We start from the raw sequence: 23,983 nt of genomic DNA, 5'->3' as shown, positions 1-23,983 counted from the left end.
CCAAATGCCTGTATTGATCAAATCAAAGAGCACACACATTTTCTTATAAAGGCAGGAAATGGAAATGCATGAATAATAAATATGGTTCCTTGTACTTCATCTTGAAAAAAAAGCATGTGAAGTTCTCCATACGATGTTCACAGCTTTAAAATGAAACCAGTACAGGCCATCAGGGAGAGGAGGAGGAGGGGGTTGGGAAGAGAAGAAAGTGAGCTGTGATTTGTGAAAGGGAGAAGAGACTGAGGAAGTCAGTCTTGTATAGAGAGGAGACACTAGGCATAGTGAGGAGAATGAAGTGGTTTGGAAGGAGAGGAATGAGAGACTGGAGGATCTGGGGGAGAAGGAGGACTATCACGCTGATTAGTACAGTGTAACAACAAACAATAAAATAGCAGAAAAATCAAAATGAAGAATCAGGTGGTTTGGGATAAGAGAGAGGAAAGACTGGTGAATGCGGGGAAAAAGAGGATAAAGGGAGTATGAGGCAGGGAAAGAGGTTGGGAAATGAGGCATTTCCCATGAGGGAAAGGAGAGATTGGCAGATTTGCAGAGAAGAGGACAGTATAAGGGGTTTTGGTGGGAAAAGGAGAGAATGAGGTAAGTATGAGGGAAAGGAGAAGAGACTAGGGGAGTTTTAGGTGTTCCAGGAGACTTGGATGTGGAAGGAAGGAAAGTTTAGAGAGAGGTGGTGTTAGAGAGAGGGAGGAGTCATTAGAGGAGAAAATGGTGGGGGGCGGGGGCGGAGAATTTCACATAGAGCAAAGGCTGGAGGGGAAAGATAAGAGACTGTAGAGGGACAGTGGAAACCTGGCATGCTTTCTAAAGATTGCTGCAGCAGAGGAAAGGAGCCAGACCACAATGGCACATAGGAAGAGAAATGAGAGGAGGCCACAGTAAGTGCTGAAGGTCTTTTTTATTTTTAAAATGGAAATGGGGACAAAGTAACTTGCAGTATTGGAACCTTTTACACGTGGCAGGAAAGGGGGGCAGTGGTTTCACAGGGCCACGTCCTTTCCTTTCAGCGTTTGGGGCAGAATTTCTCTTCTGGGCGTGTATGTGATAGTGTTGTCCTCCCTTACTTGAAGGATGCCTCCCCCCACCCCAAAGCTGCCATTACATGTCATAGTTGCTAAACAGAGAAGGGTGTATTTAGATTAGATGCAGTATTACCACCGTATGTGTCAGGCAGCCCGGAAGCAGGTCTACTAAACATGGGAACAGACAGTGTTAACCCTTAAGCACCATGCAGCTTTTTAAGTGCCATCTTTAGTTAGAGCCATTAAGTCAATTTAGGCCTACACTCTGGGTTGAAGTCTTAAGTTGAAAAAAAGTAACCAAAGGCCCTCTTACTCTATCAGCATGTTGGGCTAGATTCAAAGGTATGTAGGTATTCCAATGCTGAGCAGTGAAACACCCAACTCCCAGGCACCCTGCTGCCTGCTGCAATTCTCTGCCCGAAGTTGAGTGCACAGGCTCCCTATGCATTATATGGGGAAAGCTCGGCACCTAAGAAAAGGATTCTCAGAAGCCAGCAACTGAGCAGCGAGCCGCCTAAACAAATCAGGAGTAAAATGCAGAGAAAAGGGCTGGGGCTTAGACTCAGATCCTCAGAGATATTTTGGTGCCTATCTCCTACTGATCTGAGCTGAGCCTTTATGCACCTGACTTATGGGCTGACAGGAAGTGCCTATATCTGCTCAGGATTCTCCGCCGTGAATCCTCTCCTGGAGTTAGGCACCTAAGACAAGTCAGTCCATTCACACAAAAAGAAAAAAAAACCCACCACACACCCCAAAGACAGGGGGGAGACAGTGAAATCCTACTGTATGGTAGCCAACAGCTCAGTGGTTAGAGCACTCCTGTGGGATGTGGGAGACCTAAGTTTGAATCACCACTCTGCCTGAGTTAGAGCAGGGACTTGAATCGAGGTCACCCACATCCCAAGTGACTGCCCTGATGCTTGAGTATTTTGGGATGGGGCTATGTCCTCTAGCCTGTTGAAGTTGTTCCACTTTGTATAAAAACTAAATATTCATTGGGCCAGAGGGAGACTCCATAGCACAGTAGCTAGGGCATTTACCAGGGATGTAAGAGAGTCAGATTCAAGTCCCTGCTCCAGTTGAAAAGAGCTTGGACAGTCTGCTGGTCCTCCTGCAGGAAGCCCTACAATGGAATCTTTTTTAGACACAAACAACATGCAAGACCTGAAGGAGAGGGCCAACACAATCATAACACTACCCTGTACTAACACAATAAGAGGAAAAAATAGAGAGAGCAACAACCAAATGTATCTTTAAATATCAGTTTAATCTAATCTCTGCCCACCAATACTAGAATGCATGAATCACAGTTGCATAGTTACTACATGCAGTTCCTACAGGACAGTGTTACCATTGACATATGCCTTAACTGTGCATTTCCTCTCCTTAACATGTTTCCATATCTCTTAAGTTTAACCTTAAGTGTGATTTTCTTAAATTTGTTATGCTATCTAATTATCCTCAAAATACATTCCTGTAACATTTATATCATTAAGTTACTGATATGTGCTCATAACCATAACTCCTTCAGTTTTTGTTTGGGAATAACAGTGACTAAATATATTTTTAAAGAGTTTTGGAAAGGATAGTGTACCGGGGTAGACACCCGCTCCTGCCCTCACGGGCTTAGAACAGCCCTAGAGAGGGCTGTGGCTTGGGACAAGAAGTCTGGGCTGATTGGGGAAGGCAGCAACAGCTGGGGCCATGCCCCAATCAGGCCCAGCTGGCCCCTATAAGAGGCTGCGAGCCAGGAGTCCAAACAGATTCTCTCTGCCTGTAGAGAGAGAGAAGGGTCTGGCTGCTGGGGAGCCTAACCAAGTGCCTAGAGTGGAGTAGGGCTGGGGGAAGGCCAAGGGAACCCCGGCCTGGAAACCCCCCAGGCTGGGACTAGTTGAAGGCCAGTTAGGTACTGGGGTTGCAGGGGGCAGCCCATGGGTAGGCAGAGGCAGCAGGTCCAAACCCCCTTACCTGCGATGAGTGGCTTATATACTGCAGTCAGCCCCAGTGAACGGGGGCTAGATAGTGACTGGGCAGTAGCCAAAGACTGAGGTGGGGATAGGAGGTGGGGGTTCCCCTGGGTGGGGAGACCCTGCAAGTGAGGGTTACTGCCAGGGGCACTGGGTCCAGGAGGGACAAGGGGGCCTCGTGTAAGCAGGACACTGGCCTGCAGAGGGTGCTCCAAGGCTGGAATTAGAGCTAATTCCCAGGACACCAGCAGGAGGTGACGCAGGGGTGAGTCCCACATGCTTATAGATAGAAACTCTCATGCTTCAGCAATTGCTGTACTGGGTCAGAAGAGTTTTCCATCTAGACCAGTATTCTGTCGCCAGCTGTGGCCAGTACCAGATGCTTGAGAGGATTTTTAGTACAGAGGCCTAAAGCCCAAGAATTCCCCAAGGCTATGCTAAAAGAATTGTCGTGCAAGACTCCCATAAAGTTTGGCAAGTAACGCTAAGAGAAAGATGATGGAAATGTACCAGTTAAGACTCTTTATAGAGTAAAAAAAAAATTAGTATGATATACTTTCACAACCTATTGTATGTAAATTGTTTTCTGCTATGCTAAGTTGTAACTGAAATCACATGAAAGGGTATAAGAAAATGGAAATGGTTGAGGGGAATTTTACTCACAGCACAGGTATATGAAAGATTTGTTTTTCACTATCTAAGCTCTATTGTAAGTTGGTTAAAGTTGTTATGGTGGAAATTTGGAACATAATGGAAGATATAAGCTGTACTGTCAACAAGTTGACATATGTCAATGACTGGATGGTACCAGTCATGCAGTTATACCACAAACTGTAATACAAGGTAAACAAGTTACACATAAAGACCTGAAAAAGCATGACCAAAGTTGGGTTAAGTTGAGTTTGCAGACTGGAGTCCAGATTGGTGTGGTAAACCTCACCCCTTTCTGTAATGGGCTGTTATATTCTTTAGTTAGAGTTATCTAGCTTAATAAATTCAGTTAATCTTACTATCTGATGTCTCACTAATCAACACTTTAATAGAACTCATTTTTTACAAGAAGGTGCAAGAACTATTGCAATATTCCCCAATGGCAGGAGTCTAGCAATTACTATGTTCTGAATAAAATATAACTAAATAAAATACAGTCAATTAACAAAAGCAAATATCTAGAAATGTAGTAAAGCTTCTGTGGATAAATAAGACTTGTTTCTCAGACCCTTCTACAAGCATGAAAATCATTTTAAAATATAAAAAGAAAATATCTAATGACCTTTGCATTCTACTAGAATATACACTATGGATCTCAAACCTGTGGCCCATGGAGTTATTTGCTGCGGCCTGCCAAGCTCCCTGGCTCCTCAACCCCCGACCCAAGTTATTTCCTGTGGCTGCCAAACTCCTCTCACCCGCTGCCCACAGCACGCTGTGTCCCTGCTTCTCTGGCAACCTCCAGGCGCTTCCCACCGCCAAACAGCTGTTTGGTGACGCTTATCACTTTCCAGAAGGGAGTGGGGAGCTACATGCTCAGGGGAGGAGGTGGAGAAGAGGCGGGGAAGGGGTTGGAATAGGGGCAGGGAGGGGGCGGAGTTGGGGTGGAGACTTTGGGGAAGGGGTTGGAATGGAGGCAGGGAAGAGGTGAGGTGGGGCGAGGCCTCATGGGTGGAGTGGGGATGGGGGCAGAGGTGGCGGGGCTTTTATATCTTTATATGAAAAGATGTCAGTGATGTGGCCCTTGGGGCAATGTACTAGTCCTCATGTGGCCCTAGTGGTGATTTGAGTTTGAGATCCCTAATATACACAGTAATATTGTAGTTGTAAGATGGTTGCTCCTAAAGTATATGTTAGTGCCAAAATGCTTTTGAATTGCTCTTTACAAAATGCTGAAAAGACAAAAATGTTTTTATTAAGGAAAATTAGACCAGTGATATGCTAATATTGTCAACAATATTTCAAAGGAAAACTGCAAATGTTAAAATTCTATTTTTTTGATCAATATATTGTGAATTATCCCCAAAACAGGCAAAGTGAGGTTGAGAGGGAGTAGGTACTTAATACACCTACTAAGAACTAAGCTATCACACACAGTTGTATTGGCCAGTTCTGCTACTGAAATCATTTTGAGATGATAACTACCAAGGCAGCTCTGCTGGAGTCAACCCAACTGAGGTATAACTCTTTTCTTGTACATCATTTTTTTTTCTTTTTCATTATCAGAACACTTGCCAAAATATTTTCATGAATGGAAGACTACAAAATGGAAATAATTTTCTGTACAAAACTTAGAATAATAGAATATCAGGGTTGGAAGGGACCTCAGGAGGTCATCTAGTCCAACCCCTGCTCAAAGCAGGACCAATCCCCAACTAAATCATTCCAGCCTGGGCTTTGTCAAGCCTGACCTTAAAAACCTCTAAAGAAGGAGACTCCACCACCTCCCTAGGTAACCCATTCCAGTGCTTCACCACCCTCCTAGTGAAAAAGTTTTTCCTAATATCCAACCTAAATCTCCCCCACTGCAACTTGAGACCATTACTCCTTGCTCTGTCATCTGCCACCACTGAGAACAGCCTAGATCCATCCTCTTTGGCACCCCCTTTCAGGTAGTTGAAAGACACTATTAAATTCCCCCTCCATTCTTCTCTTCTGCAGACTAAATAATCCCAGTTCCCTCAGCTTCTCCTCATAAGTCATGTGCTCCAGCCCCCTAATCATTTTTGTTGCCCTCCGCTGAACTCTTTCCAATTTTTCCATATCCGTCTTGTAGTGTGGGGCCCAAAACTGGATACAGTACTCCAGATGAGGCCTCACCAATGCCAAGTGTGGGGCCCAAAACTGGACACAGTACTCCAGATGAGGCCTCACCAATGCCAAATAGAGGGGAATGATCACATCCCTTGATGAGCTGGCAATGCTCCTACTTATACATGATGTTATATATATATATATACACTTAGTAGTATATTTGAAAAGTTATAATGGTAAGTTGCATTTGTGCATGCATATGCATGACTTCATTTGTTCTCATAATTTAAGTTCTCTCAAAAAGTTAACCCCTCAAAAAAGTATTGACTATAGCAAAGTTGGTTGGCAGTAATTAACTGCAGTCTGATTAATTCAGCTAAATTATTTACAGAGTAAGTCTAAAAGACACTGTGTAATGTTGCAAAATTAGGACCACAGAGAATTACCTTTCTACAATAAAGCTTTTGTCCAGTTTACAATATCAGTTAACCTTCCAGATGCACATCTGTTGTACTTAATAAAAACCTGAACACCACAGAAAATGGGATAATAAATCACATACACAGTTCTATTTGTGGAAAGTAACCATATAAATAGAAAAGGGGAATGGAGACGAAATTCAGCATTTTCTTTCTAGGCAGAACACTAACTGTAACCAAATGACTAAGCAGAGAACGCAATTCTGTCTAGTGACCTATTTATAGAATCTCTCATGTATAATGAGAACCCTGAAAAATGACTGGAAGAAATCCAGGCAATGATGCTTTTTATTTCTAGAGCAAGATGACTGAGAACTCATCTATCTGCAAAGAGCATATGTGAAATATTATTTTATTGTGCAACTTATTGCAGGGGGAGCTCAGATATCATGATAATGAACTCTCATCCATGCCCTCATCACCTTGCATGTTGACCACTGCAAAGTTCTCCTCTCTGGCCTTGAAAAAACCCATATTGCCCCATTTACATCTACACATAATGCTGCTGCAAAGACTTTATCTTGGCTCATCACCTCAACCTTGTCTCTCACACATCCCTTTTCCATCCCTACTTTGGCTCCCCGCACTCCAATGAATCAAACACAAAGCTACTTGTATTTGCTTTCAAAGGTTTTTTATGGCCTATCCACACACTTCTATCATCTCATATGTAGAGAGACATTGACATCTGCCCCCTTTGCACCCGAAATGGTGCCAGTCTTGACTGCTCATTTGTAAAATTTTTCAACATTCTCTCCTATACTGCTACTTCTGCAAAGCTATCACTTTGCCCTTCTTCAAATCCTGCCATAAAATTCTCCTCTGGCATGATGCCACATTCATCTTACGTAGCAGCCTAGATATCCTTCGGAGGGGGTAAGCTGTTATGGAGAATTAGGGGCCTCCTACTGCTGTGTATCCAGGGGTCAGGATGTGTCCCATAGTAGAGACCTTTTAACTATCATGTTCAAAATATCAATATAATGTGTGTGCAGTGTATGAAGATTGCATAAGTAAAAGTTTGGAAGAAGTACTAACTGCACAGTCTCCGTTGGCAAAACAAAACAAATTTTAAGGGAAGTGCGTCTAATGGTTAAACATGGGATTTATGAGAAGTTCTAGGCTGTATCCCTGGCTGCCTCTACCTGTCATGGCTGTGTGAATGTAGGCAAATCATTTAAATTCTACCTGCATCAGTTTTTCCAAATGTAAAATGTTGTAATACTACCTAATTTGTTCACAGGGTGTTGTGGCACTTCATTTTTGTAAATCCTTCTTTACATAACACCTTATATCTTCTTAGCTCAAAGTATTAATATTACTTCCTCCAATAAATATGTACTGGTATTTTTCAGGTTTACTTTTTAAACTAAACCGCAAATAGCAGTGAATACCCCCCACCCCACAAACCCACTCTCCTGCTGGTAATAGTTTATCTAAAGTGATCACTCTCCTTACAATGTGTATGATAATCAAGGTGGGCCATTTCCAGCACAAATCCAGGGTTTAACAAGAATGTCTGGGGGGGGGGGTAGGAAAAAACAAGGGGAAATAGGTTACCTTGCATAATGACTTAGCCTCTCCCAGTCTCTATTCAAGCCTAAGTTAATTGTATCCAGTTTGCAAATGAATTCCAATTCAACTGTTTCTCGCTGGAGTCTGGATTTGAAGCTTTTTGTTGTAATATCACAACTTTCATGTCTGTAATCGCGTGACCAGAGAGATTGAAGTGTTCTCCGACTGGTTTATGAATGTTCTAATTCTTGACATCTGATTTGTGTCCATTTATTCTTTTACGTAGAGACTGTCCAGTTTGACCAATGTACATGGCAGAGGGGCATTGCTGGCACATGATGGCATATATCACATTGATGGATGTGCAGGTGAACGAGCCTCTGATAGTGTGGCTGATGTTATTAGGCCCTGTGATGGTGTCCCCTGTTACCCTATTTACTAGCAGGAGAGTGGGTTTGTGTGTGGTGGGGGTGGGGAGGGGGTGAGAAAACCTGGATTTGTGCTGGAAATGGCCCAACTTGATTATCATACACATTGTAAGGAGAGTGATCACTTTAGATAAGCTATTACCAGCAGGAGAGTGGGGTGGTAGGAGGTATTTTTTCATGCTTTGTGTGTATATAAAAAGATTTTCTACACTTTCCACAGTATGCATCCGATGAAGTGAGCTGTAGCTCACGAAAGCTTATGCTCAAATAAATTGGTTAGTCTCTAAGGTGCCACAAGTACTCCTTTTCTTGTAGCTTTATATCAACAGCATGTGTCTGCACCTTTGAAATTAGAGATTATACTTTGGACGGAAGATGAAATAGCCTGAGAGAAGTGAAGCATCCCAATCTGTGAGTTTGCTTGATGTCCATACCACTCATAATTCAGTCTGTGTCACCACTTGATAATACTGTTTAATTATCTAAATTATCTGCACAAATGTGTGATGCTAGTAGACCTTCAGAAGATGTGAATTTTCAAATTAGTTTGTCCACAGGCATCTCCGATTACTCCCATATCTAAATCAACGTTTACTCAGATCCCATTAACTCCAAATTTCTCTGTACACATTTTTTTAAATGTAAAAAGCCAACACGAAGCAAAATGCAAGCACCTAGCAATGCTTTCCCTTTCAAATAACTGTTTAAAGTACCTTGCTGGAGCAAGCCTGATGACTTAGTGGGCAGCCACACGCACTGTCAGGCAGAAGAGCTGGATCTGGGACAGCCAGTCTCAGAACACCCACTCATTTGCCCAGTAGCACTGACATAACTGAAGAAACAATGGTCAGTCTCCGAGGAGAGGTTTCAACATGCTTCATACTTTCGCAGTGAATCCTTGGTAGCAGGGTACCAAGGTCCATATTATTCCCGCAAGATCCATGCACATAACTCCTTTCTTGGGGTCTTGCGAAGACTCTTTGGGGGTCAGGATTTGTGTGATGCAGGGATTAGGAACTAGAAAGCTGAGATGAGATAAGGGGAGGGGATGGACATTCAACTTGTTTTCCACCTCCAGCTCCACTATCTCCTTACAGACTAGCTGTAAAAAAGTAATACAGCCTGTTGTGTGGCTATATTGGAACCAAGAACGTAGAGACAGGCAGGAGCCAAAGGGGGACTCCAGGCCAGCACAAAACTATGATGTCTCCATGTTGATAGACCTTACTTTCGGTAGATCCCCACAGAGCTGCAGGGTTTAGGGGAGGAATCCATTCCACTGGCGAGCAAGAGACCCAATCAGATAAAAATGGGTTAAAGGAAATGCTGCAAGGAGACCCTCAGTTTCCGCCCATCCTAAATCCCCCTACCAGTGTTTTTTCTAGAGGAAGCAGAAAACCTGGGGGAAAAGCTGAAATAGCTGAAATAGGAGAATTCTTAACTTACCTAAAAAGTTTTCTTTCTTCTGGAAGTAACATCTTTGGATCACTTACAATGGGTCTTACCTCTGTTTGCAGCTCTGTGGGGACAGAACTGGCCCTGTCAATCAAGACAGGCTAGGAGTGACACCACTCCCAGAGAACAAGGCAGCCTGAGATACTTCCAAAGTTGCTCCATGGAGCTAGTTCATTTAAGCATTAACAGGTAATCAGACATAAACAGAAATTATCACACACTTTTCCTACTGCAGAACTTCAAATTTCACCCCAGCTACTAGCAGAAAGACAAATTGTGCACCAAATAGAAAACAAAGGAAGATGTGAGAATTCAAGCCTTCCCTTAGAATTATTATCCTTGTGCTGGGTGAGAGGGATCTGCAGATTCTCTTGGTAGAAGAAAAGAAATTTTGGGGTAAATTAGGGTGGCCAGGTGTCCGGGTTGCTACCAGAAAGTCCTGTTGAAAAGGGGACCTGACTGTGTCCGGTCAGACCTACTTACTGGACACCCAAAGTTTGGTTACTGCAGGTGGGGGAGGTACCGGTTATCACCTGCACCAGCCCCTACTTAGCCGAGGCTGCCTCCTATCTGTGTTGGACAACTGCAGGTCCCAGCCCCGGTTCCACAGATGAGTTCCTCCCGACCTGGGCGGGAGGGAGGGGAAAAGCAGCAAGTGAGGGGGAGAGGGGAAGAGGAGAGAATAGGGGTAAGCCCCCAGGTGAAGGGGAGGGACCTCAGGGGGAAGAGGCAGGGCAGTGGAGGTTCCAGCACAAAGTTGGCAACCCTAGGGTAAATTAACACATTCTATTCCATTCTTCAATGGGAAAGTCTGCAGATCCAGTACAATGGGATGTCTAATCAGTGTGTCTCAAGGGAGGAAAACAAAGGATGAATGAGTAGATTTTTGTATTCTGTATTGTTTGAAGTGTTACTGGGCGAGCATAGTATGCACTGCTCTCCCTCCAGCGCCAGGGACTGATAAGGCATGCATGTTTCATTTGTAAAACTTAGTGAAGGTGTCAACAAATGCCCAGGTTGCCACCCTACATCTCTTTATATGTTGCATATTATCCTTCAGGTTTCCATCGACTTGAATGAGCAGAGAGATTTTGGGGGGGGAAAGTTGCTTTTTACCTCTGAAAGCTTCTGAAATACACCAATTTTATCATCTAAAAACGGAAGCCTTGGCAGCTTTTTTATTTTATGAGTGGTATAGAACAACAGAGAATGTCCAATGTGGATTTTTACAGGTCTCGTGATATGCAGAGTAGACCAGAAGGGTGATTTTGTGTGTGGGGGAGCGGGGTTAGGGTGTTTTGTATGTGTGGCAAAAGATGGGGGAAAAGACAGTTTCTTGTGACCTGTGGAATAGTGTTTAGTTAGGTATTAAGGATTCTACTCACTCACAGCACAACTTTGCTGTCATGAGAGGAACAGGACTCCAAAATGATTCTTGAAAAGTGACTGCAACCAGGATGACAACTTTAAAGATAGCAGGGGGTTGGGAGGGAGGCATATCAGACAAGGGATTACAGGGATGCTTGGTCAGGGCATTTAATACAAAATTTAGATCCCAAGAAGGACTTCTTGGCACAGGGCAAAGAAATGAGGCAACTAATCTTCCTACATCCAGGTGAAACAAAATCCTCCACCCACTTGCTCTCTAGCGCACTAGAAATGGCCATCACTTGGTTTATTACATTGTGAAGATTCAGACCCACATGAAAACCTTCCTGTATATACTCCAAAAATACATTTCACTCAGGACGTGACTGGATCCATGCTAACGATTTTACACTGTGCCTTACAGATAGAACAAGCCCCTGAAAATGCCCTTTTTGTGGAATACATTCTCAGGATTAAATGGGTATTTATGAACACATGCAAATAACCTATTTTAATTAGCATGTTTTAGTTACCATGTAGCTAGATCCAGCCACAAGTACTCCTTTTCTTTTTGCAAAGACAGACTAACACGGCTGTTACTCTGAAACCTGTCAAAATGATCCTTGTGAGAGATGATCCTTCCTCCAGAAGGGGGCCACCTGAATTAGATCTGAGGACTAGCAACAACATAGGACCACTTCTGCTTTCTCTCTCTGTCTCTGTCTGTCTCTGTCTCTCTTTTTAAGTTTTCCTATGGAACTCTATATAGCAGCAGCAACAACTACAGACATACAAACAATGTTTTGGGCCACTGATGAAAGTGCATGATCCTTGCTTTGGCCTGTTACTCTCATCATCTTGAATAAAACTTTTGTACCTTTGCTGGCACAAAGACAACTACGCTTGATACAAGATAAATGGTGGAAGAAAGTAGCAGAAGACACTCAAATGTATGCAGAAACAAAGGAAACAAAAAAGTTCTTTGATTCCTTGAAGCTAGTCTATGGACTTTCAAAAGTGGGCACAATTCACTCATGATGGCTGATGGCAGGACAGTCATCAAAGACAAACATGGCATAGAACAGAGATGGGTTGAACATTTCAGCTAACTACTGAACAGACCGTCCCCAATTGAAACAAGTGCTATTAATCAGATACCTCAAAAGCCTATTCAGCACCACCTTGACTCACCACACTCACCTGAAGAAATAGAAAAGGCAATATGTTTGATGAGCTCAGGAAAGTCCTCGGGCAGAGATGGAATACTGGCAGAAATATATAAATCTGCAGCTCCAAACGTGGTAACAACACTCCAGAAGATCCTTACTGACATCTGGGACAACAAAGGAATGCCACAAGACTTCAAAGATGCCACAATTATTCCTTTATTTAAAAATAAAGGCAGCAAAATAATCTGTCATAACTACCGGAGGATATCTCTCTCATTGGTTGCTGGAAAAATCTTTGCTCGTGTGCTCCTGAACCAACTGATTTCAGCTGTCTCAGAAGCCAATCTACCCGAGACTCGTGCAGATTCAGACCTGGCCGTAGCACCATAGACATGATTTTCAGTATCAGGCAAATACAAGAAAAATGTATTGAACAAAACATGAATCTGTTTAGTGTTTTCACTGATCTGACAAAAGCATTTGATACAGTCAATAGAGAAGGATTATGGATGATCCTTAGCAAACTTGGTTGCCCACCAAAACTGATAAAGATCATTCATTTATTTCATGAGGGGATGCAAGGTCAAGTACTTTTTAATGGAGATCTCACTGACTCCTTTCCCGTTTCAAATGGAGTCAAACAAGGCTGTGTCCTTGCCCCTGAACTGTTCAACCTCTTCTTCACCCAAGTTCTCATCATGCTACAAATGGACTCAACAGAGGCATATACATCAGATAAAGACACGACAGCTCAGTCTTACAAGGCTTAAAACAAAAATAAAAGGAACAAAACTACGACTAAGAGAAGCACTCTTTGCGGATGATTGTGCCCTCCTAGCACGCACGGAGGGAGATCTCCAGTGCATCGTAGCTCGCTTTGCTGAAGCATCAAAATGGTTTGGCCTCACAATCAGCCTGTGGGTTGCACCAATCATCTCATCACCGCTCTGGGGCATATCCCCGAGCATCTCCATGAGTGGAATCCAACTAAAGTAAGTTGACAGTTTTACCTATCTCGGCAGCAACATCTCCCATGATGGATCTCTTGAGAAAGAGATCATGAACAGGATACAGAAAGATTGTCAGTCATTAGGAAAGCTACGTAACTAAGTCCTGAAATCCCACAACATAACCCTCTCAACAAAAATAAAACTTTATAATTCTTTTGTGCTCACATCTCTCCTCTACAGCTGTGAGACCTGGACACCATACAAATGGCATATCAAACAGCTAAAGGCCTTCCATATGCGGTCTCTGTGAGCCATTTTGGGGATCTACTGGCAGAACAAAATTACCAACCTGGAGGTTCTGCAAAAGTCAAATGCCATAAGCATCGAGGCCATGCTGATAAAAGCCCAACTGCGCTGAGTTGGACACATCATTAGAATGCCTGAACATCAACTCTCCAGAAAAATTTTCTATGGAGAACTGGCATGAAGACACCGGAATTAAGGCCGCCCCAGAAAGCACTACAAGGACAGCATCAAGAACAGCACACACTTTGGTGCAATAAAACTGGCTGATCTTGAGAAGGCTGCGTTAAATAGATCAGCATGGTGACATAGAACACTCAGAGCTTTTCAAGCCTTTGAAAAGGACAGAAATAATCAATTGTTAGCTGCAAGGGAAAAGCGTCTTACTACTGCTATAACTACCAAGAAGCTCATCAATGACTTTGTCTGCCCTATCTGCTCACGAGCACGTGCGTCACGCTTTGGACTTCAGAGTCACTCCAGAATCCACAAAAAAGATAGCATGAAAATGTCATCATCGAACCAACAGACTACACACACACAAACCTTTGCTGGATGATGCAAATAAGTCAACTGATGGGCAGGCATCCCAGTGTCTGACTCTCCACTCTCCTGGATCTAACCTTTGCTTGCTTAATGAGCCGCTATGATATTTATTTAAGTTAGTTTTTGAAAGACAGCAAATTGTTATTTTGTTTGATTTTATTTCTTTTCTTTCTTCACGTAGGAACAGAGCAAATTAGAGGCTCATAGCTAGTCTCAGGACCTGAAACTTGTTTCCTTGTTGATACAAGCCACTGTCAATATTGTAGAACATCATCAGTATATCTTGGCTGAGCAGGATTGGTGTTACAGCTCTTAGAGTACATGACTGCCCTGAGCTTGAGCTAATTGATACATTGTTGGAGCTCTGTTTTGCCATTATCCTCAGATGAAACTGTTTCCTGGATGAGCTTCCTTGCTGTTGAAGCTTGTGTAGATTGTCTCCACCTACCCTCTCTGACACTGACATACCCCAGCTCTCTGAGTATTTCCTTTCTTTTAGCTGCCAAGAGAAAGATATCAATATTGCTTTGGCATTGGGACTAGGTAGGACAGGGATGATGGGTCTCGTGGGCTCAGGAAAATAAGAAAATGCTGGACAGAACATGTGAAACTTCACCTCACAACAGTCTGCTTTTGCAAGAGACCATCATCCGGACAAGAGACATCAGAGCCCTGTTAGATGTGAATGGAGAATGGATGATATTGTGACCACCAGCATCTGAAAAACTTTTATAGAAATAATCTTGTGTGGCATTTGGTATCTATGACTCTCCCCAGAATTAATATAGACTTCTTGGAGTTATTCCGTTCATATGTCATATGTCAGAGTTGACCAATCCGTGTTGCTCCAGAAAAGAATCAACTGTGAAAGAGCTGTTTTGTGTGCCTTCTGCAGGAAGGGTGCTCTGATGGGCTGGTCATCTTGGAATGTTTATATAAGAACCCTTTTCTGCTCAATGAAAGCCACAATATTAGTTAGCACTTTGGCTAGGGTTAGGGGCAGATAGGCGAAAAGATAAAGCAACATACTGAGAATGTTGTCTGTTGCATGTGAAGCTGAGATATCTCCTATGGGAGGATCACATAATATGTAGATAGATGTTCAGTTCAGCTGACTATAGAAAAATCCCCTTGGGAAATTGCTGCTTCAGCTGTTGCAGTCAGAGCAGGACTTAAAGCCCAGAGACCGGGGCATGCCACTCCTAGGGCAAAGTCTACTACTTAACTTGCATCCGATGCATGTTATTTGCATCCAATGAAGTGAGCTGTAGCTCACGAAAGCTTATGCTCAAATAAATTGGTTAGTCTCTAAGGTGCCACAAGTCCTCCTTTTCTTTTTGCGAATACAGACTAACACGGCTGTTACTCTGATACTTAACAACTACTTACCAAATAACTACTGTAAACAAACTATTTACAAGGCCCTAAGGCTCAAAGACCGAAGACGAAGAACCGCTAACCCTTGCTAGGTGAGGGAAAGGTGCTCTGACTAACCAGCACGGGCAGCAAGAAGGAATTGAGAGGGCACAGGGCTGGCAGCACCTAATAAATGTATGCATGAGTGTGGCACTCAAGCGGGTGCCACAGCTGACCCTATGGATACTATTCAGGCAAAAAGCTCCAATGGCCATGGACATGGGCACACACACCTATAATGGAATTGACATGAGCAAGCACTCAAAGAAGAAAGAAGAAATACAAGGTGCAGACAAAAAGGAGCCAAATGGTAAAATGTATGCCACTAAAGCCGAGGAACTGGCTTGAGGAATAAGTAATAAGATGATGGATTCAATATCCTAATAACCCACAGAAATGAGACCTAGGAAAATATCATAGAATCATAGAATATCAGGGTTGGAAGGGACCTCAGGAGGTCATCTAGTTCAACCCCCTGCTCAAAGCAGGACCGACCCCCAATTAAATCATCCCAGCCAGGGCTTTGTCAAGCCTGACCTTAAAAACTTCTAAGGAAGGAGATTCCACCACCTCCCTAGGGAACACATTTCAGTGTTTCACCACCCTCCTAGTGATAAAGTTTTTCCTAATATCCAACCTAAATCTCCCCCACTGCAACTTGAGACCATTACTCCTTGTCCTGTCATCCGCTATCACTGAGAATAGTCTAGATCCATCATCTTTGGAACCCCCTTTCAGGTAGTTGAAAGCAGCTATCAAATCTCCCCTCATTCTTCTCTTCTGTAGACTAAACAATCCCAGTTCCCTCTGCCTCTCCTCATAAGTCATGTGTTCCAGTCCCCTAATCATTTTTGTTGCCCTCCGCTGGACGCTTTCAAATTTTTCCACATCCTTCTTATAGTGTGGGGCCCAAAACTGGACACAGTACTCCAGATGAGGCCTCACCAATGTCGAATAGAGGGAAATGATCAAGTCCCTCGATCTGCTGGCAATGCCCCTACATATACAGCCCAAAATGCCATTGGCCTTCTTGGCTACAAGGGCACACTGTTGACTCATATCCAGCTTCTTGTCCACTGTAACCCCTAGGTCCTTTTCTGCAGGACTGCTGCCTAGCCATTCGGTCCCTAGTCTGTAGCGGTGCATTGGATTCTTCCATCCTAAGTGCAGGACTCTGCACTTGTCCTTGTTGAACCTCATCAGATTTCTTTTGGCCCAATCCTCCAATTTCTCTAGGTCCCTCTTTATCCTATCCCCACCCTCCAGTGTATCTACCACTCCTCCCAGTTTAGTGTCTTCTGCAAACTTGCTGAGGGTGCAATTCACACCATCCTCCAGATCATTAATGAAGATATTGAACAAAATCAGCCCCAGGACCGACCCTTGGGGCACTCCGCTTGATACTGGCTGCCAACTAGACATGGAGCGATTGATCACTACCCGTTGAGCCCGACAATCTAGCCAATTTTCTACCCACCATATAGTGCATTCATCCAGCCCTTACTTCTTTAACTTGCTGACAAGAATACTGTGGGAGACAGTGTCAAAAGCTTTGCTAAAGTCAAGGAACAACACGTCCACTGCTTTCCCTTCATCCACAGAACCAGTTATCTCGTCATAGAAGGCAATTAGATTAGTCAGGCATGACTTGCCCTTGGTGAATCCATGCTGACTGTTCCTGATCACTTTCCTCTCCTCTAAGTGCTTCAGAATTGATTCCTTGAGGACCTGCTCCATGATTTTTCCAGGGACTGAGGTGAGGCTGACAGGCCTGTAGGTCCCAGGATCCTCCTTCTTCCCTTTTTTAAAGATGGGCACTACATTAGCCTTTTTCCAGTCGTCCGGGACTTCCCTGGATCGCCATACTGCTGAGGTTCGTTGTCAGTTTTTTCTCAGGCCTCACACAAATGAACTCCCACTGAAGTCAGTGAGAGTGTGCCAGAGTAAGGAATGAGTGTAACCTAAATAAACACTAAACAAAAAACTCAAGCTTTGGACTTATGATTATATGTAAATACAAAAACACTTCTATTAAAGAGGACAATCTCAGCAGTGCAATCCTAAATTGTACATATATCTATTTATCTATATTAAGGTGACACAAGTTTCAGGTCGCAGGCTGTGTCTGAATATTTAAAATTAAATTAGCCAACAAAAGATATACCACATTGACTAATGCCATGACCAACCAGATTACCTGTTATCACATTGTGTAATGTAATTGTCTTCACAGTTAAGTAAATAGAAAATTAATTTCTCTAGACTGACAACAGGGCAACACTTTGATTTTGTGTAATTAGAAGCAGAGATACCATATTCAAAGCATATTTAAAATTCAGCTACCTGGGAGAATGGAAATGGATAAACTGCAAACAATTGTCAGATGTTCACAAAAGGATGAAAGAGTATAATGGTAGCAATCTGAGTTATGAAGTCGAGTTTTGGAATTAGATTCAAATCCTAACTTCCCAAAGCTGACGGGCGTTTGGTGCTCAGTGTTCCATTTAACAAGCATTCCACACACAGCATTTAACAAATCCTGCATCTTGGCAGGGGGTTAGATTAGTTGACCTTTGTGGTCCCTTCTAACCTATGGTTCTGACTCTAATTTTTTGTGGCCTTGATCAGCCCAATCCAAACTTCGTCACATGAGTTCACAAAGATTCTCCAAACATCTTTGAGGTTGATGGCTTCCTTAGTTACATTACATTTAAATCACTTTATCTGATAAGTTCACAAGCCTAGAGAAAGGGGATTAATAACCAGTGCATCACAGGGTCTTCCTTTAGTCCTCCAAGGCCTGTTTCTTTCTTCTTTCCTTTGGCAGCAGCCTGCTAGAGTCTTAATATTCTGTCCCCACCTCCTGCTGTTTGGAGGAACGATAACACAAACCTCTGGACCAGTGTAGCAGTAGTTCCGTAACAGAGAAGACTCGCTTACAGTTTTCCATTTAACAGGAAACTTAAAACTTTATTTTGTAAAAATCTCTTTGACATGGAGAAAACCAGAATGCAGAATGTAAACTATGAGCACTATTTGAATTTTTTAAGATGATTTCATGAAAAATGGAATAGTACAAAGAAAAAATAAGAGTTCAAAATAAACCCTTATGCCAATTTTTCACTAAATTATCTCACTTTTTTGGGGTCCCTTTTGTGAGAAATCTAAATCACTTTGTGATCTGTCCTTTGTCCATAACGCTACTCCTCATGCACCAATTCCAACCATATCAGTTATACACTGGGAGTACAACAGCACTTTATAATTTAGTTATAATCGCAAATATGTGTGGCAACCAAACCCACTGCATTTGACAAGAAATATGCTGTAGTGCACAGTCACTGACTCAGTTCCTATGCAAGGGATATATATAAACAGATATGCCTTGAATGATTAATAACTACTGATTCCTCCTGCCCCTGAAAAATTAGAAGAGTTATACATCTCTTTTTATACCAAAACAGAATTCACCTAGGAAGTAAAGTAAGAAAATGGTTCACACCACATGAGACTCTGTCTAAGTACTCACAGATCAGCCAAGGTCAGGAGTTCCTCTCCCCATGAATACAAACAAAATGGCTTAGCTAAAATTATTAATCATTTAGGCAAAAATCTCTCATAATTTGCAGATAGTTAAAACCTCTTTCTCCTTGCCAACCTAGCTGGAAAGAACTCCAAGTTACCAAGCCAAGCAAACCAGAAATGATTGGCTATAATATTGACAGTCCACTTGGATGAGCTACTTGTTACCCCAAGATATCCAAACCACATGTTTTCACCACAAATGATAAACTATACATTGTTTTCCTTGTAAATCACAGAGACCATGGATCAATAAAATAGAGCTGTCTTTCACCCCAAATTAGAAGCTGCATATTTATTTGCATTGTGAGTCAGATCTACATCCTTCTCTATGTGGATAATGTCTCTTGTAAGTCCTAAATACTGTAAAATGCCTATGTTCGATCAAAGAATGTATGGAGTAGGTCCTCCAAATTTAGAAGATTGTAAGTAAGGCTACGATTTTGTCAAGGACATTTTTAGCAAAAGTCACAGACAGGTCATAGGCAATTAACAAAAATTCACAGAAGTCATGACTTGTCCCTGATTTTTACTAAAAATGTCCATGACAAAACAGGAAGGGAGGAGGGTCGAACACCCTGCCCTGCTGTGGCTGGGAGCTGCGGCTCCTACCCCATGGCTGGGAGTTGGGAGGGACCCCCGCCTGTGGCAGCTGGAGAGCGGTGGGGAATCCCCCGCTACCCAGGGACTGGGGAGCTCTGGGGGATTCCCCCCAGACGGGGGAGCTGCGAGGGTTCCCCTGACGCTTGCGATGGCTCGGGAGCTGTGGGGATCCCCTGCATCTGCAGGGACCAGGGAGCTCCAGGGGCTCCCTCACGCTGCCCGTGCTCTGGAATGGTGGTTGAAGCATGCAGGGACATATGAATCTTTAACACATCTAGCACGTAAATATCTTGTGATGCCGGCTACATCAGTGCCATCTGAATGCCTGGTCTCACTTTCAGGTGACATTGTAAACAAGAAGCAGGCAGCATTATCTCCTGCAAATCATAGAATCATAGAGTATCAGGGTTGGAAGGGACCTCAAGGAGGTCATCTAGTCCAACCCCCTGCTCAAAGCAGGACCAATCCCCAACCAAATCATCCCAGCCAGGGCTTTGTCAAGCCTGACCTTAAAAACTTCTAAGGAAGGAGATTCCATCGCCTCCCTAGTTAACACATTCCAATGCTTCACCACCCTCCTAGTGAAAAAGTTTTTCCTAATATCCAACCTAAACCTCCCCCACTGCAACTTGAGACCATTACTCCTTGTCCTGTCATCTGCCACCACTGAGAACAGTCTAGATCCATCCTCTCTGGAACCCCCTTTCAGGTAGTTGAAAGCAGCTATCAAATCCCCCCTCATTCTTCTCTTCTGCAGACTAAACAATCCCAGTTCCCTCAGCCTCTCCTCATAACTCATGTGTTCCAGTCCCCTAATCATTTTTGTTGCCCTCCGCTGGACGCTTTCAAATTTTTTCACATCCTTCTTGTAGTGTGGGGCCAAAAACTGGACACAGTACTCCGGATGAGGCCTCACCAATGTCGAATAAAGGGGAACAATCATGTCCCTCGATCTGCTGGCAATGTCCCTACTTATACAGCCCAAAATGCCATTGGCCTTCTTAGCAACAAGGGCACACTGTTGACTCATATCCAGCTTCTTGTCCACTGTAACCCCTAGGTCCTTTTCTGCAGAACTGCTGCCGAGCCATTCGGTCCCTAGTCTGTAGTGGTACATGGGATTCTTCCATCCTAAGTGCAGGACTCTGCACTTGTCTTTGTTGAACCTCATCAGATTTCATTTGGCCCAATCCTCTAATTTTTCTAGGTTCCTCTGTATCCTATCCCTACCCTCCAGCGTAACAACCTCTCTTCCCAGTTTAGTGTCATCTGCAAACTTGCTGAGGATGCAATCCACGCCATCCTCCAGATCATTAAGATATTGAACAAAACCGGCCCCAAGACCAACCCTTGGGGCACTCCGCTTGATACTGGCTGCCAACTAGACATGGAGCGATTGATCACTACCCGTTGAGCCTGACCATCTAGCCAGCTTTCTATCCACCTTATAGTCCATTCATCCAGCCCTTACTTCTTTAACTTGCTGGCAAGAATACTGTGGGAGACCGTGTCAAAAGCTTTACTAAAGTCAAGGAATAACACATCCACTGCTTCCCCCTCATCCACAGAGCCAGTTATCCCGTCATAGAAGGCAATTAGATTAGTCAGGCATGACTTGCACTTGGTGAATCCATGCTGACTGTTCCTGATCGCTTTCCTCTCCTCTAAGTGCTTCAGAATTGATTCCTTGAGGACCTGCTCCATGATTTTTCCAGGGACTGAGGTGAGGCTGACTGTAAACAAACTTGTTTGTCTGAGCGATTTGCTGAACAAGAAGTAGGACTGAGTGGACTTGTAGACTCTAAAGTTTCACATTGTTTTGTTTTGGTACATTTGCAGTTATTTTTTGTACATAATTCTACATTTGTAAGTTAAACTTTCATGATAAAGAGATTGCACTACAGTATTTGTATTAGGTGAATTGAAATACTTTTTTTGTATTTTCAGTGCAAATATTTGTAATAAAAATAAACATAAAGTGAGCACTGTACACTTTGTATTCTGTGTTGCAATTGAAATCAATATATTTGAAAATGTAGAAAACATCCAAAAATGTTTACATAAATGGTATACTATTATTGTTTAACAGTGCGATTAATCATGATTAATTTTTTTAATCACTTGACAGCCCTAATAAAAAGTCACCGATAAGAAGAGTATTACGGACATTTGTTATACATCATCACCATCTACTGGAAAGGACTCTTCCCCATCCCAGTTTTATAAGGATAAGAAGTGGTGAGATTTAATTTCAAAGATTGCACTTCTATTTTGATAATACAAATAAGTGTAAGTTATCTTGCCTTATGTACACTTTCTAGTGAGATCTCAACTAACTGCTCAGTATCTGTGATAACCACTTGACGACTGTATTGTTTGTGTGTGCAATACACACAATTGGTTGTGTCTGCACTTGAGTGGTGAACTGTTGATTTTATACTAATGTGATTCTGAGTGAATTAATAAATTGTTGATTGGTTAAGAATAAGCTAGTGTCTGATTTGAGAAACACTGTTCAAGTTGTAAATTGACCTGAAAAGAACCCAGCAATAAAATTAGTAAACTAACACTCGTTGAACTCAATAAAAATATGTTGTCCTATTAGATTCCATTCTATACTGGCTATAACACTTATTCAACTGGCAAACCTAGTTTGTTAGATTTTAGCTTTAAAATATAAACTGGCACCTCTGCAAATTCATAAAAACTGACCACTGTCACTCCCCTGTTGAAAAGGTTATGATTGGCTGAAAGTCACTGTTCTATCTAAATATGTATATCTTTAGTGCATGTGAAGTTATGAGATTGTGTAGTATGGTTGTCCCTAAAACATGCTGTAAATTGGGGAATCAGCCAGATATTAGCTCCCCAGAGACAACAGCAAGGAAAGTAACCAACGCCCAGGCAGGGTGTCAAACAGCCATCAACAGCCATTGTCCAGCAAGGGAACTACAAGTCAATGACTCACCTGCATGAGGCCACACCAGGGGGATTGCGCAACCTTGCCTGGGGACTCAGCAATGCCCAACAGACATGCCTTGACTTGTGTTCTCCAAGTACATGGGACTGAGGGTATAAAACAGAACATGGGACTCCATGCTTGGCCTTTCTCCTGCCCCTGCATATGCTGCAAGCAACAAAGACACTCAGAAGAAGACTGAAGACTCCAACAGAGGAGACTGGCACAGGTTTAAGGGACAAACCTGTATATTAAGGACTGCAATATCTAGTGGGATGAGAAAAACTGCTTAATCTAGATGTTGCCCAGTCTAATAGGGTTGAGAGTTTAGCCTGTGTGTTTATATTTTATTTTGGTAAGTACTCTGACTTTTTGCCTATCACTTATAATCACTTAAAATCTATCTTTTGCAGTCAATACATTTGTTTAACTGGTTATCTTTACCAGTGAGTTACCCTGAAGTGTGTCTGCTCAGGTTTGCAAAGTCTGGTGTATATCCACTTTCCATTGATGAAATGGTGAACCAATTAATAAATTTGCACTGCTCGTCTTGAGCAGTGCAAGATAGTATATTCCTGAGGTATAGTGCTGGAAGTTGGGAGGATTCGGCTGGTGCTTTCTCTGTGTGATTCATGAGTGGCTCTGGGAGGATTCATGCAATCTAGCTGGGTGTGGGGCTCCACGTGTTGTTGTGCTGAGTGATAACAGGGCCTGGAGGGGTTTGCTGCTTTATGAGGGTTAGTAAAGCATTGTGAGAGTCAGCCCTGGCTGAAGGGTTAAGGGGGCACAGAGGTCCCATCACATCCTCTCTCATCCCATGCTTTCGAAACTTTTAATTCCCAGTGTTGGCTATCTCTCCACACCTACTTAATTTTCTTGGTTTATCTGCTGTCTCAGATATGGTTGATCACTTTCCCATTGCAACTTCTCTTCTGTTTCCACAGCTATATTCTTTTGATTCTTTATCTTCCGGATCATTCCTCCACCATCTCCTTTAACAGTTATTTATCTTCTCTTCATGTGTTATCCCCCAAGGTTTGGTTCTTAGTTCTTTCATTTTCTTTCTCTCCTCTCTCTATTGGTGTACACAGCCTCTTCCATTATTTCAACCACTAACTCTATGCTGATAGTTGTCAAATCTACCTCTCCATCTGACCTTTCTCCCTCTTGTTCAGTTTCACATTTCAAGCTGCTGCTCTGTCATCTCTACTTCGAACTCCAGACAATTTCAAACTGTATCTTTTCATATATGAACTGCTCCTCTTTTCCTCATAATATCTCTCCTCCCACTCTTTTCTCTATTTCCACTCTCAATTTTACTATACTTCCTATGCCAGGTTCAAAGTCTCAATCACTGTATCTTCTCTCTCCTGCTCCTTACTATATCCATTCCGGGGACAGACTTAAAGATAAGGAACCAATAAGCCAGCGAACCAGGGGGAACTAATGATGCAGCAG

General features: G+C 42.9%; 1 protein-coding gene and 1 long non-coding RNA gene across 4 annotated transcripts in view; one reads left to right on the top strand and one right to left on the bottom strand.

Moving 5' to 3' along the window:
* The window catches only part of ADARB1 (adenosine deaminase RNA specific B1), a 259,164-nt gene that overhangs the window by 87,450 nt on the left and 147,731 nt on the right, over positions 1-23,983 (bottom strand). The gene's annotated exons all lie outside the window — the stretch shown is intronic.
* On the top strand, positions 772-22,054 carry LOC144272496 (uncharacterized). Its single transcript, XR_013347574.1, has 3 exons — positions 772-893; positions 5,030-5,176; positions 21,695-22,054. It is a non-coding gene; the product is annotated as an uncharacterized LOC144272496 (long non-coding RNA).

The sequence above is a fragment of the Eretmochelys imbricata genome, chromosome 11, assembly GCF_965152235.1.
Source record: "Eretmochelys imbricata isolate rEreImb1 chromosome 11, rEreImb1.hap1, whole genome shotgun sequence".
NCBI lineage: Eukaryota > Metazoa > Chordata > Testudines > Cheloniidae > Eretmochelys > Eretmochelys imbricata.
Note: the sequence above shows the minus strand (reverse complement) of the source record. Positions and strands in the feature narration are given on the sequence as shown.